This window comes from Haliotis rubra, unplaced genomic scaffold, assembly GCF_003918875.1.
Source record: "Haliotis rubra isolate DU_JTF1 unplaced genomic scaffold, ASM391887v1 Scf17, whole genome shotgun sequence".
Taxonomy (NCBI): domain Eukaryota; kingdom Metazoa; phylum Mollusca; class Gastropoda; order Lepetellida; family Haliotidae; genus Haliotis; species Haliotis rubra.
This window is the reverse complement of record NW_025765669.1, coordinates 3789480-3802154: the sequence shown is the minus strand read 5'-3', so window position 1 is coordinate 3802154 and position 12675 is coordinate 3789480. Positions and strand designations below refer to the sequence as shown.

The window sequence follows — 12675 nt, the reverse complement described above, 5'->3', positions numbered from 1 at the left end:
AGAGACTAAGCGTTAGTTGAGACAATGGCCTGTAAGGACTCGACGAGGACTCGACAATCTTGTGGTACATCCTGTGAACCAGGAAAGATGACCTTCAATCAACCAAGTCACAGAGACAGACCAACCACTCCATTTTGTTGTCTTTACAACCAACCATGTTGCCGTGGACATATTTTAACCTAGAATCTTGACAGAGGATATTTGATATTTTAACAACAAACAATTGTTTTCTGTTTGGTATAATTTATGCTCATGTTTTGAATTCTCCTTTTTCATAATTAAAGACACGTCTCCGTCACACAGACAGAAAAACAAGGAACATATGTTTCGTTTATTTTTGCATTTGTTATAGAAAGGCATGCATATACCTGCGCTGAAAGGAAAAGAATGTGTGAGGGATTTGAAAGAAGATTTTTACATAAATCAGTGTAGCATTTCCACATATTTTAACATTTACTGTTTGGGTGTTGAAAGGTGTTTTTGTACCAGGCTAATTAACTGCAGGTGTTTTGACACCATGTGAAATCCTAAAGCTGCTTGTGTTTACACAATGTGGCTAAAACACTGCTGACCCCACTGTCCGAACTTTAGAAAAAATGCTACTTACCGACAACTTCTTCAAGGTTTAAAAAACACATACATTAACTAGCCAGACACATGACCATTGATCTCATCACCAAATGGCCTTTGTGTGAGTAGGTTGTGGATGTTTTCCAATGATTACCTTTTCAAGGTCATTTTGTTCAAAACAGATAACCACAAACAGCAGCAACAAATTGAATGGCTTTTCTGTAAGGCTTTTTCAAATCCTTTTTCTCAGTTATATGAATGTTGTACATTTGGCCATGACACTTTCAAACAACTCTTTAAAAAAAGTTGTTATCCATAATACTTTGAATTTTCAGGGTCTTCCCATCTCTAATTGCTTATCCGACATGATACATTATCGACACTTTCAGAAAAAACATCCAAACAACATAAACATAATTTATTCCAAAGTTAGAAGTCTCACTTTTATGTAATGTTTCATATTAGCAATAAACGTCCAGAATCATTAACCTTGAACTGTGTCACAAACCACATGACCCACCCAGGTTCTGCATGATATACAGCCTCATTGTGAGCTGGACAAGATAACAATAGTGAGAGTGAAAAGAACAGACAATATAATTATGCAACCTTTGTCCTCATTAAAATTCCCCATACACTGTCATTTCTTTAAATAGGTTGCAAATAAGCAAAGAGGTAGATAGATTTTCCATAATATACTGAGAAAATGTATGACAGATATTCTAGAAAAAGCATCTGTCTTCATGAAACTGTTTCTGAATTCAAAGCATAGCACATTTACAGTGTGAGTGGGTAGGTGAGTAGGTGAGTGGTTGAGTGGGTAAGTGAGTGAGTGGTTGAGTGGGTAAGTGAGTGAATGGGTAAGTGAGTGAGTGAGTGAGTCAGTCAGTCAGTCTGACTGTGAGTCTATATCAGGTATATGACAATAATGCACCTGTGGTATATACCATCATGTCTACCAGTAATAGACAGCAATTCAACTGTTCTGCATCACACGGAAGAATTAAGTCTATATCATTTCTAAGCCAGTACTGCACCTGTTCTGCAACCCACAAGGTATAAAGGACAATACTGGAGTTTCTGACCCTATTAATGCTTCCACTGTGAGCCGGACCTTGGTGTATATACTTCTATATCTACCAGGTGATATACATTGCAGGATATCTGAGACAGTGGAGCTTTCCAATGTAAGAGGCTCACTTGCACTTGGCAATTTGGCACTGCCAGACACGCCTGTTAGAGTTAAAGGTCATGGACGCACCTACGATAAGAACACCTAAGCTGATTGAAAGTCACGACTCCAATCTGTCTAAGAACATTTGTTCTGCAGCTAAGTGAATTCAAGGCACCAAACATGAACTCTATTATTTTTTAACAGTGATAGTTGAAACACATCCTGACATGACTTATTACCCTCAACAACCATGTACAATGAAGATAGTCATGTTTATTTTTTATTTGTTTCATAGAGTTCAGATCAGCCATGTTGGCAGAGATGCACTGAGAGCACTTTCCGAGAGGCACCGAGTCAGAATCTCAGATAACCGAAGGTTCTCCATGAAGGACTCCTTTGATAAGATGCTGAATGGACCATGATTTGACATCATGATCAGTGTCATAATCAAGATAACCAGAACTGTGAAAACGCAATGTAGTTTAGTGAGTGAGTGAGTGAGTGGCTGGGTGAGTTGGGTTTGATGCATATTTTTCATCCATATTCCATCAATATCATGTCAGGATCACTAGAAATTAGCTTCATATTGTATCCATTTCTGAATTAATCCTGACCCTTGTCATGAAGAGCTAACACTACAAGCATTTGGCCAACCCAGCAAACAAAATCAAAAAGATTTGGACCAAATAATAACTTTGCTCATAAATGTTTCAGAAACTGCGATCTTTTTCTCTAAAATCATGATGCCAGCTGAAGACAATAGCTAATGATTTCCAAAATGCTAATTGTTATAATTAGTTCAGAGAACAGTTCAAAAGCACAATACCACCACAGACAGGTTGGAATCCAACTAATTAAGTGCAAAAACACATGAACCAGAAAAATGTCAGCTATTGTGGTGCAAATAGTCAGACCACAGATGGGAATTTTTCAGACATAAAAACTACCTCCCAGCCAGGTTTGCTCATGTTCTTGCCAACACCATGTGGTGTGAAGCATCAGAAGGGAAACTACATCTGACTGTCAACATCTCACAGTCGACTGTAAAATGTGTCTTCACTGTGTGGGTACATCGTAGCGTTGACATCTCAGAAACGTATCCTTCATCCTTCACTGATGCTTGTCTGGCTGTAGTTCCCCAGTACCCATCTCGTCTGTGGGATTCCAAGGCAGAATAGGTCCCATGTACCAATGTCTTCTGTGGGAACCCAGGGCAGAAACGGTCAACAGTCATAGGCGGATCCAGGAATTTTCAAAGGGGAGTTCGAACCCCCCTGAACCTCCCTTGGCTCTGACACGGCAAAACATTAACTTCTATGTGGTCTTAAGTCATTTTCAAAATGGGGTGGGTGTGGGTGTGGGGTGGGGGTGGGTGTGAGGGTGAGGGGGGTTGGGTTGGGTGATTGTTGTAACATGTCTTCTGTGGGTATCCAGGTCAGAATAGGTCTCCAGTACCCATGCTTGTCTATGCTTATGGCCTTGTAGAGGCCATCCAAGTCAGAATAGGTCTCCAGTACCCTTGCTTGTCTATGCTTATGGTCTTGTGGGGCCATCCAGGTCAGAGCAGGTCCCCAGTATCCGATGCTTTTCTCCCCATGTATTCCAGAGGAACATACCTCAGTACCCAGGTATTGCTGTAACAGTGGACTAAAAGTAACACATAGTGGTTACAATGTGTCACATTCTACCCTGACTACATGGATTTTCAAATTATATCAAGGTGATTTTCCAAACTGGTTTACAGATTAAGGAACCCACTAAAAGCATTACATCTCCACCAAATGCAAACATCTGTGTTAACTAAAAACAAAACTGTAAACAATATGTTCAAGACAAGACCAGCATCAAGGGATGGTGACAGTACCATGAAAAACTGTTCCAATGTTTGTCTCTCTCTCAAGACAATGTAGGATAGTACATTAAGATCTAATATAGAGGAACCCATTAAGATTTTATTGAAATTAGCATCATAATATCCATGCTAAAATAGTTAATTACAAGAAATGGCACATTTCAAATTAATTTCAAATGCTTTTTTCAATTACTAATGACAAAAATTCATTGATCTTTACACAACTGATATCAATTACTTTCACATGGCAAAAAGCAATACTGATATTGAACATTCATATTTCTTAATATAATTACCTACTGAAATATTAGCAGGGAAGTGGTAATGATATAAGTTTTCCACAGTTAATTACAGCAATGATTTCTTAATCAGTTATTTAAAAAAATACATGTGATAAAAACTGCACTTGTTTGCATGACGACATGCTTCAGAACCTTGGTTAAGCAAAGAGGGCAATTATGATGATCACATGGGCACACACACATGTGGGTTATGAGAACACTGTATGACTTATGTTTTTTTCTCTTGCCTCTTTTATATCAGCTCAGATGTTGTGTTATGCGGAAAACTACTTCCACATTCACCATTGACTCCTTTTTGTTTTTGCAACAATTATGTTTCTATATGATCTCGTGAATGGCTCTAAGAGGCACAATGCTTACAAAAACTCCTGCTATATTTAATAGAATCCTTTGATGTAAGTTTTACAATCCTCATAATTTACCTTCCTAATCTCTTCTTTTTATTTTTCAAGAGAAATACGTTTTTGCTATAATTTAAATAAAAAAACAGAATTAAAATTTTAAGGTACATATTATTTTTGTTAGATCAACAAGCAAAAAAAAAGAAAAAATACAAGACCTCAGACAAAAACAAATTTGACATCTAAAATTCAATATAGTTGTTTGAAAAAAAGGACAAACAATGGCATTTCTATGATATTTCCATGATTACCGTGGAAACAGTTGTAGGCATCAAGTCTCTTGTGTTCCCTTGAAGTCCACCAGTCTTAATGCCCAGCTGTCCTTTGTTGTTAGGAGGTCATTACAGCACATTAAGGGTAATTTTCATCTCAAATTTGTTTATAAGTTGTCAAGTGGGATTTAAGAACAAGGTAAAAAGTCAAAGACATGATGTGTTTGATCCTAAGCCATGTTTAAAGGATAGTATTAGCGGTAGTTTTCTTGTAACCCACAACAATTGACAACTGTGAATGTTTTTTTGACAAACAAGATACCGTTTTTCTCAGAAGGTTTAAAAGAGGAACAGGATGTTACTTTCTTACAACTGCTGTTGCTTTGGAGAGAAAACGGAAATTGAAGATATGAAAGAATGGGAATGATAACATATTTGTTACTTTCCCAGAAAACTGATGACAGTCACACTGAGATTAAACTAGAGAATCTCATTACGATGTGTGAATAGCTGTTGAAAAAAAGTAGCAATAACAGTCTTTTTCTTTAAGGTTTTTAAAGATCATTAGAAGTAATTTAAGAGACCTACTTTGTAAAAATTACATCAAAGAGATTCATTTCATTAAATGGTGATATTTAATTTTTTATCAGACCTACATTACGCAAAAAAACCCATTCCAAATCTAGTTTACACTCAGTTAGAGCAAAACAGATATTTTCAGATAACTTAGATTTCTGTAGTATTTTTTTACATGAGGAATTCTGATAAACAGTTAGGGATCACACAAAATTATCAGTAAGTCTTCAAATAGATCTTAACTAGTCATCAGGATAATCTTCTCAGGATGCTACTTCCCCATGAACTATGAGATAATATCTGATGAAGGAGTGTGTATGAATGATAGAAGACCTCAGATGAACCCGATCACAAAGTATACAATAATGGTTAGGAGCTTATTACATTAATATTTATCTCTTCTATATTTTACAAAACCCTAACCCTGCTGCTGCTATCAACACTTTGAAAAATTCATCACAAAGCTTTTGAATAACTCAAGATTAAATTATTGACTTTTGACATAGAGTTTTATGTTTGACGTCATAACCCAACTCAAGCATGGTCGCTATCTATACATTAATCTTTATGCCAAGATATTTTCCCCCAAAATGTCAGAAATAAAGAATTGTTTATACAAACTTTAATCCTGTGTACAAACCCCAATTTCAATCATAGTGCCTGAAGTCATTATAACATGAGATCTTGGAGTGCTGCCTGCAAATGTCAAGAAACGGTTAAAAAAGCTATGACCGTGTGGGAAAAAATATATCATCAAATCATGTACAAAAGATAAAATGAAATTAGGCTACGGTAAACTATGTTGATTTACTATATTGCTCAAAATACATTGAAGATAAACCTCTGTATTCGAGTATGCTAGTGTGTTATCACTGCACTGAGCTAGAGGGTGTATTTACAAACAGAAATCTGCTAGAATTGTAACTGTAAGGGGGCATCTCAAAACCACTTCTTCTATTTACCACTGGATTCTCTGGTACCCTTGGCATCATAGAACAATAAAGGAACTGTAAAGGTGAGTACCACTACAAAGCATATCAGGACAAATCATGTAATATTTGACAAAAGAAATACTACAAATAACACAATATTCAGCAATTCTGGCACTACTGATGGAGTGTCATCTTGCCAAAAATATTAAAATTTCTCCAGTTTCATCTGGGAAGTCTAGACTAGCCCATGTCTGAAAAAGATGAAAATATTAAGTCCTGTGTGATACTCATGACGTGTCTAGACTGACATATGGCTTCAAGATATGTCAGCTGTAAAAGATTTAATAACATTCATGTGACATGTTGGTTTATGTGTGAGAAATCTTTGATGAAGAGCATCGTGTTTCCCTGAGACTATCAATATTCAGCTGCTGAAATAAGTAAAATCTATATACTTGCTTATTTAGAATAATGAATATAATCTTGGTAGAAACAAATAATTCCCATTAAACTGAACAGGAGCCCCAGTGAGAAGGGAGATTCAGAACCTGAAGAAATCTAGACTTCATGCAGGGCTTTAGTTTTGGAGAAAGAAGTGGACCGAAGGGAAAATAAATCTTGGGTGGTTGAGTGAGTGTTGAGAGGTTGAGTGAGTGTTGAGAGGTTGAGTGAGTGAGTGAGTGTTGAGTGGTTGAGTGAGTGGTTGAGTGAGTGAGTGAGTGGTTGAGTGAGTCAATATTTCTGGGCGGAAGGAAAAATAATGTGGTTGATTGAATAGTTGAGTGAGTGGTTGAGTGAGTAGTTGAGTGAGTAGTTGAGTTGTTGAGTGAGTGGTTGAGTGAGTAGTTGAGTGAGTTGTTGAGTGAGTGGTTGAGTGAGTTGTTGAGTGAGTGGTTGAGTGAGTGGTTGAGTGAGTGGTTGAGTGAGTGGAGTTGAGTTGTTGAGTGAGTGGTTGAGTGAGTGGTTGAGTGAGTTGTTGAGTGAGTTGTTGAGTGAGTTGTTGAGTGAGTGGTTGAGTGAGTGGTTGAGTGAGTGGTTGAGTGAGTGGTTGAGTTGTTGAGTGAGTTGTTGAGTGAGTGGTTGAGTGAGTGGTTGAGTGAGTGGTTGAGTGAGTGGTTGAGTGAGTTGTTGAGTGAGTGGTTGAGTGAGTTGTTGAGTGAGTGGTTGAGTGAGTAGTTGAGTGAGTGAGTGGTTGAGTGAGTGGAGTGAGTGTTGAGTGAGTTGAGTGAGTTGTTGAGTGAGTGGTTGAGTGAGTAGTTGAGTGAGTTGTTGAGTGAGTGAGTGAGTTGAGTGAGTGGTTGAGTTGTTGTTGAGTGAGTTGAGTTGAGTGAGTTGTTGAGTGAGTGGTTGAGTGAGTGGTTGAGTGAGTTGGTTGAGTGGTTGAGTGAGTGGTGAGTGAGTGAGTTGTTGAGTGAGTTGTTGAGTGGTTGGAGTGTTGAGTGGTTGGTTGAGTGGAGTGGTTGAGTGAGTTGTTGAGTGAGTTGAGTTGAGTGAGTGAGTGGAGTGGTTGAGTGAGTGGTTGGTTGAGTGAGTGGTTGAGTGAGTTGAGTTGAGTGAGTGGTTGAGTGAGTGGTTGAGTGAGTGGTTGAGTGAGTGGTTGAGTGAGTTGAGTGAGTGGTTGAGTGAGTGTTGAGAGTGAGTTGTTGAGTGAGTGGTTGAGTTGTTGAGTGAGTGTTGAGTGAGTTGTTGAGTGAGTTGTTGAGTGAGTGGAGTTGAGTGTGAGTTGTTGAGTGAGTAGTTGAGTGAGTTGAGTGAGTTGTTGAGTGAGTTGTTGAGTGAGTGGAGTTGAGTTGTTAGAGTGGTTGAGTTGTTGAGTGAGTTGTTGAGTGAGTGGTTGAGTGAGTAGTGGTTGAGTGGTTGAGTGAGTGAGTTGAGTGAGTGGTTGAGTGAGTGGTTGAGTGAGTGGTTGAGTGAGTGGTTGTGAGTGGTTGAGTGAGTGGTTGAGTGTTGAGTGAGTTGTTGTTGAGTGGTTGAGTGAGTGGTTGAGTTGTTGTTGAGTGAGTGGTTGTTGAGTGAGTTGTTGAGTGAGTTGTTGAGTGAGTTGAGTGGTTGAGTGAGTTGTTGTTGAGTGGTTGAGTGAGTGGTTGAGTGAAGTGGTTGTTGAGTGAGTGGTTGAGTGAGTGGTTGAGTGGTTGAGTTGAGTGAGTGGTTGAGTTGTTTGAGTGTGAGTTGTTGAGTGAGTGGTTGAGTGAGTAGTTGAGTTGTTGAGTGAGTGGTTGAGTGAGTTGTTGAGTGGTTGAGTGAGTTGTTGAGTGAGTTGTTTGAGTGAGTTGAGTGAGTTGTTGAGTGAGTTGTTGAGAGTTGTTGAGTGAGTTGTTGAGTGAGTTGAGTGAGTAGTTGAGTGAGTTGAGTGAGTGAGTTGTTGAGTGAGTTGTTGAGTGAGTGTTGAGTTGATGAGTGAGTGGTTGAGTGAGTTGTTGAGTGAGTTGTTGAGTGAGTGGTTGAGTGAGTTGTTGAGTGAGTGGTTGAGTGAGTGTGTGAGTGGTTGAGTGAGTGAGTGGTTGTGAGTGGTTGAGTGGTTGAGTGAGTGAGTGAGTGGTTGAGTGGTTGAGTGGTTGAGTGAGTGAGTATTCCAGCAATATTCCATTTAGGGACACCGGTAATTAGTTTCATGAACTGTACCTTGGTCAATCTAACCCAGATATTCAGTTCACCAGTAAACACTTTCATCACAAAGCCATGCCATCACTATCGTGACAACAGAACACAAGAACAGACCTGGTGTGCATGTAAATAATTCTTTTCCCAGATTTTGATGTTTCATCCTGGAGTATTTCCTTGAATCATCACTCAAACTTAGCATGAATCAAATTAATGTCAGCGTTAAATACAACTTCTGTCTTAAATTCCAACCATTTTACAACCAGACTGCCAATCACGGAGGTTAAGTATCAAGAAACACCCAGATCCTTAAGCCATTGCAAAGAAATGTCACACACGTTTACAATTCTTTCATTGTTTTTCATATGCAAATTTCATAAATATTTTCTGAAAATATGGATTTACAAATATTTTAAGGACAATCACAGGCACTCTGAGTGCAACGCCTCATAACAGAAGTAAAAGGACAATCACAGGCACTCTGAGTGCAACGCCTCATAACACAAGTAAAATGTCTGGATACTTAAAATATATGAAATAACAGTACTTCTTTTAAGTTCTCATGATAGACATTAACCCTATAAATTTCATACAACACTTTTAACCCTTTTTCAGCCATACAGCAGTTGGTGCAAAGCATGCTCTTCACACATCATACCCACAAGTGGAATCAAGACCCATATCTTTGGCATGATGAAATAACACTTTAACCATTAGGCCAAACTAGCTATGAGAGCCAAAATATTTAAACATAAATTCACTGTTTCTTATATTAATAAAGTAACATGTCATTTCTTATTTAAAGTGACTATTTCCCAGTAGAAACTTCCTTATATTAGTTCATGTGCAATATCATTTTGTTTTGGGTGAATTATGAAGTGAGTGTTTATGGATCTTCAGAAAAGTTACAAATATTTTTAAAGTTCCCTTAATTTAACACAAAAGTGATTAACTGGAATATAAAATGTTACTTCTGAGAGGTTCCCTGCTTTGATCATGTACTCGTGTTCCTTGAGCCGGACACAACAGCCTACTTTCAGCCATAAAACTTAGAAAGTTTGGAATATATAGTTTTGCTTTTTTGAGAAGTTCCCCATGTGTGCGCACAGTATATGCAAGTAGTCGTTAGGGACAGGTTGATCGTGTCAGTCAGAGGTCACGCTGAGGACAACATAGATAGGGATGCACAGTTTCACTAAAAGATAACTGTAAATAAATACACCAGTTTGATATGCCCGTTACTCCCTCGAGCCATACTGCTTCCCTTACAACAAAACATAACTAATGGCAGTAGTCGGAGCGGCAGCCAGATGTTTTCATTGGCAGGTATTTGAGACAAGAATCTCATTTAAGACGTGATGAGCACTTTGAGCTCATTTTATGTGAGACTGACATTTTATAGTGTCTTTGTGAGATGATAGTTGAGAGGTGGCACTATCAGGAATACTACAACTGGCCATTAGTGAACTTTGTTGGCTGTGTAAGAATGGAATACATCTTTCTGTGAGATAAGAGAACCATGTCTTTATGGGTTTTGTGTGGAATTACTGCACACAAATACATGTAAATAGTTATATACACACAATAACATGATACACTGGCTAAATAGGAAGAACACTGAGTAATAGGAAGAAATTTCAAATAAAATTGTGTTTGACAAATAGATGCAAATAATAAATGTTTAATGTGATGAATATTCATCTCTCATTCTTTCTATGCTCAAACCAATAATGACAGAATTAACTATTAACAAAACAATAACTTCAGGAAAAAAAATGGAAAGGTTTTACTCTTCTGAGCATAGACATTTGTAAGCATGATATTGTACTTCCATAGCCACCTTTCCTTACAACTGTTCACATGGAAGTATTTAACATAGACTTCATTGACAATGGTATGAAGATCTATACATTAATGACACTATTATAAAATAAAAAAGAAGTTGTTGTCCATAAAGTGTGTTTACTTTGTCATCTGTCAACTTTTATGAAATGCCCATCAAACAATTCTAAGAAATATTTGTCAGAAAATATGAAAAAAAAATCCTGATTACCTGTTCAAATTCTTCTCTGTAATTTGTAATTAGTTATGTCCACTTTCCCATCAAGACAATAATAATTCACTTAATGTTTGAAACAGGTAGCTTAGACACTATGATCTGCTTTAGAAATCCTGAAAACTGACACCAAACTGACTTCTCCAAGCCGGTCTCTAATCAGAGAAATATTTACTTCATTTTGATAAATCCACAGCATATTTCTCTCGATATTGGCCCAGGAAACACTCCTGTGTTGGTTTAGACTGAACAAATTTGTTTGCATATTTCTCTGTATCGCCAAAACAGAGAGGACAAACAAGGATGTTTACAGTACAAATCACTCGAGTAATTACCAACAATATGAAAGGGACGTAACAGTTTGTTCAACAAAGTTTGATATTGGATGAATGCAACCTGGTGTCCTCCTTTAAAAGCATAAATTCTCCAAGCATTAATTGAAATATATATATATGTGTTGGACAAAGGGCACGGCTGGGGATATTGACATACACGTCAACTACTTGAGTTAAAGACAGGTGATGGATTTATTCGGTGACACAGCGTTATGTACATGTTATGACATCTAAAAGGTTGAATAATCAAATTGAACATTTATATCCCCCATATCTGACTAGTACCAGTTGTAGGTATAAGAAAGGTGGATTATAGTCACCTCAATTGGATTGTCACAACTGCATAATGTACATATCAATATGGGCTTATTTGATATTCGTCAAAAGAATGTGAATTTAAAAGCAGTTTGTGTAGCTTTCATTTTATCATTGATGTAATAACTTCTGCTGAATATATTCTTTATTACTGACTGTGAAATTATGAAATGAATATCAATGGTGAAAGGATATCATTGATATCTCACGCATGTCAAATAACACTTTCTGCAGAACTACTTTCTGACTGACTAACACAATAGTTTTAAAGGAAATTAGTTTTCAAAGTATAATCATGATTATCATCAAACAAAAATATTCATGAATATTTCATTTGAACTTTCCTGGTTACAAAAACATATTCTCTCATCTCATGACCTGAAAATATTGACTCTAAAGAAAATATCAGTTTTGTCAGAGTATTGAGTGACAAGGTAGTTGACAAGAAAACCCAATACGTTTGTTAGAGGAGTATTTCAGAGAGAAATTTAATTAAAATTTCTGAAATTTGCAGTTAAGGTGGACAGTTGATTATAAACCAATATTTAACAAAACAATTATTCAAATTTCCTTTTGGGCATCTGTGACACAATCGTCTTAGTTTCCAACCAAAAGTTCCTGACACAAGGTCGGCACACATGTCACGTAGGTGCCAAATGCCTGTGTTAAAAAGTGCTTGTTTTAACATGATTTTTTAAAACATGCACACAAACTAATATGGCCGATCCTCTGGGTTAGCTGCTAGTCCTTCAAACATCCTAGATTTGACGTCAACATTTTCTGTGTTTATGGAGGTATAAAAACAAAAACTGGTCCGCCTTCTGTGTAAAAACAGGCAGATTCACACAACATGTCTACAGGCTCCTTGTTAGACATCAGTGTGAAGACAATGACATCGTCTGGCACAATACTGAAACACAAGCCCCACCCATTCTATTACAAGCCAATCAGAAAAACTTGTTTGACCTAAAAACAGACAGTTATGTTTTTCAAAAACAAATGCTTGGTTAGCTAATATATCAGACGTTAAATCATTTGTGATTTTATTAGAATGTGCTGCATTTCTAAAGTTTACAAAACAAATAAGCGATATTCAGCCACTTGGCCTTGACCCTTGGATGCCATCAGCAAACACTGTCTTAACAATTGTTCTCAGTAAAGTACAGATTCCAGTACTTTTGTTGGGTTGAGTCTCATCCGGGATTCGAACCCACACCCTCAGAGTCAGGCATCTAATCACCAGCACACAAAGTCAACCATCTAACCCACTCAGCCACTGCAGATCCACTTAATGGAATTGTGTATTCAAACACTGCCTTGGTATTTATGCAAGACACTACTAATAGAAA

At 37.4% G+C, this 12675-nt stretch overlaps 1 protein-coding gene across 1 annotated transcript in view; it reads right to left on the bottom strand.

The window, feature by feature from the left end:
• The window catches only part of LOC124272417 (semaphorin-5A-like), a 145528-nt gene that overhangs the window by 94605 nt on the left and 38248 nt on the right, over nt 1–12675 (bottom strand).